This window comes from Benincasa hispida, chromosome 7 (genome assembly GCF_009727055.1).
Source record: "Benincasa hispida cultivar B227 chromosome 7, ASM972705v1, whole genome shotgun sequence".
Classification (NCBI taxonomy): domain Eukaryota; kingdom Viridiplantae; phylum Streptophyta; class Magnoliopsida; order Cucurbitales; family Cucurbitaceae; genus Benincasa; species Benincasa hispida.
Genome location: NC_052355.1, coordinates 29,401,937 through 29,404,252, shown reverse-complemented (window position 1 = coordinate 29,404,252; position 2,316 = coordinate 29,401,937).

Sequence of the window (2,316 nt, the reverse complement as noted above, 5' to 3'; positions counted from 1 at the left end):
AGGTCATTGCCGCTCTACATAGGTTTGGATTTTGTCAATAAATAGATAGGGGGTCTACACGTGTCCTCACCATTTAAAAAGAACCTAAGTTCTTGATCATTTCATATCAAATACGTAGGAACCTTGGATCCAAAATTGTATAGACAGTTTAGGATGAGATCGTGATTTTTTAGGTCAATCCCACTTAGAATGTACAACTCCAACAAGAAGTCCTGAAAGAAAATGTCACTTCTTACATCCAAACCCCCTAGATTATCGCCTGTGTATTCTCATTCATCCTCATTCTAAATACCATCATAGCAAACAAACACGCGAGGCATTCTGCAAACTAAGATAAGGCTTATTGGCTAGAAGAAAATGTATGCATAAATATATATATATATATATATCTTTTTTAAAAAAAGAGAAAGTCGACTTTACGAGAGAGTTAACCTGGTCAACTTCATGAAAAAGTTGACATGGTCACTTCATGAAAAAGATGACCTGGTCAAATTAACGAGACAACTCGGTTAGTTCAATTGCATGAGACAAATGTTGAACAAAAGAGTTGTCTCGTAAAGTTGGACAAAGTCATCTTCATGAGAAAGACAACTTCACGAGACATCTAATTTGAATTTCACAAGATAAATCATAACACCAGCAATAACTTTTCCACATTCAATCATGTTCCAGTACTTTTCATTTTTCAATTTTCTCTCCACTTTTTCTCCTAAAATGTAACAATACTCCTTTATAACATATACAAGTGAAAAAGAAGTAAGAATTTTGTTGCTTACTGAAAACTTTCTTTAAAAAGTAATTTTTTGGCTCCATTTTATGACTTTTTAGGGAAAAAACTACTTTTCAACATACATATCTCTTTTGGAACTTTTAAAAAGAAAAGAAATTGTTTATCTGAACTTGAGACCCTCTGAAAATGATTATTCCTCTAAAAATCAAAATTTCTATTTTAAGATATGTTAGTTAGATAAGTTAGGCGATTTCATATTTAAGACAATTGAATGACTATTTATTGAGAAGTAAAGTTGTCCTTTTACATGGTGGATCCCTTCACATAAAGTCTGAAACGTTAGGAAAATAGTTTAAAAAGAAAAAAGAAAAAAGAAGGTGATTTTAAAGATTAGGTTACTTTTGAAGGTGAAAGAGTTTTTGGATCAAAACCGACCGTTCCCAAAAACAAATGTATTTGATTTTGTTTTGGGTTATATACTAAATATTCAAAAGATTATCTCTCCGAAAAAAAATATTCGAAAGATTATAAAATATTATTGTTAATTAATAAATGTATACCTTTTTTTTTAAGGAAGTATAAATATATATCTTATTGTAAATTATTTCGCCAACTCGAGCATGGTTATATATGTGTGTGAATTGTTTATATTATAAATAAATAAATAAATTATAGTAATTATATTCCAATCTACTTCGAAGATTTCTGCATTATCTTTTGTATCTAGCAAATCCTTAACCTATCTTTTTAAATTTGCGATTAAGCGACCATTTCTTTTTTCTTTTTTTTTTAAAAAAAAATAAATACATCAAAATTTATAAACAAAATTGAAAGTTCACAAATCTAAAATTCATTGACTTATTAGACATAAAATTATAAGTTCTATAACATACTAGACACCTTTAAGAGTTTATGTTTCCTTTAGACAAAGTTGAAGATGTTAGGTTAAAGTAAGTTTAGTTTAATGATAATTGACACGGTCTTATTCTCCAAGTTGAAATTTCAATATCTCATTCTTGTAATTGTTGGTACTAAGAAAATAAACTTGAACATGTTAACAAATTTAAGGTCTGTTTGGAATGACATGGAAAGAAATATTTTTCAAAAATTCATTTTTATTTAAGCATTAAAAAAAATCCTTCAAATAAAAACACACATGTGTTTGGTAACTCTTTTTCATTTTTTTTTATTTACATCAAATTACTATAGAGAGATTTTTGGTTATGGTGGTGGCTGGAGTTGGTAGGTAGGAGTGTTGCCGGAAGTGGTGGTTAGAGGTCAACAGTGGCGCTCGTGGAGGGAGGTTATCAGATGTCGGTGGTGATCGCTAGAAGTGATGGTCGGACGTTCACCAATGGCGGTCAAATGGAGGTGGTGGTCAAAGGCTGGCTAGCAGTGGTCATCGGAGGTGATGGCCGAAGTTTCTCAAATTATGGAAAAATTAACCATTGTACTCATCTTTTTTAAAAGTTGGTTTCAAGTGTTTATCCCAAACCAACCAACTTGTTTTATAAACTCATTTGTCCAAGAATGAGAGATTGAACTTGATTTTTTTTTTTAGAATGACTTTTTTTAAAAAAAAAAAT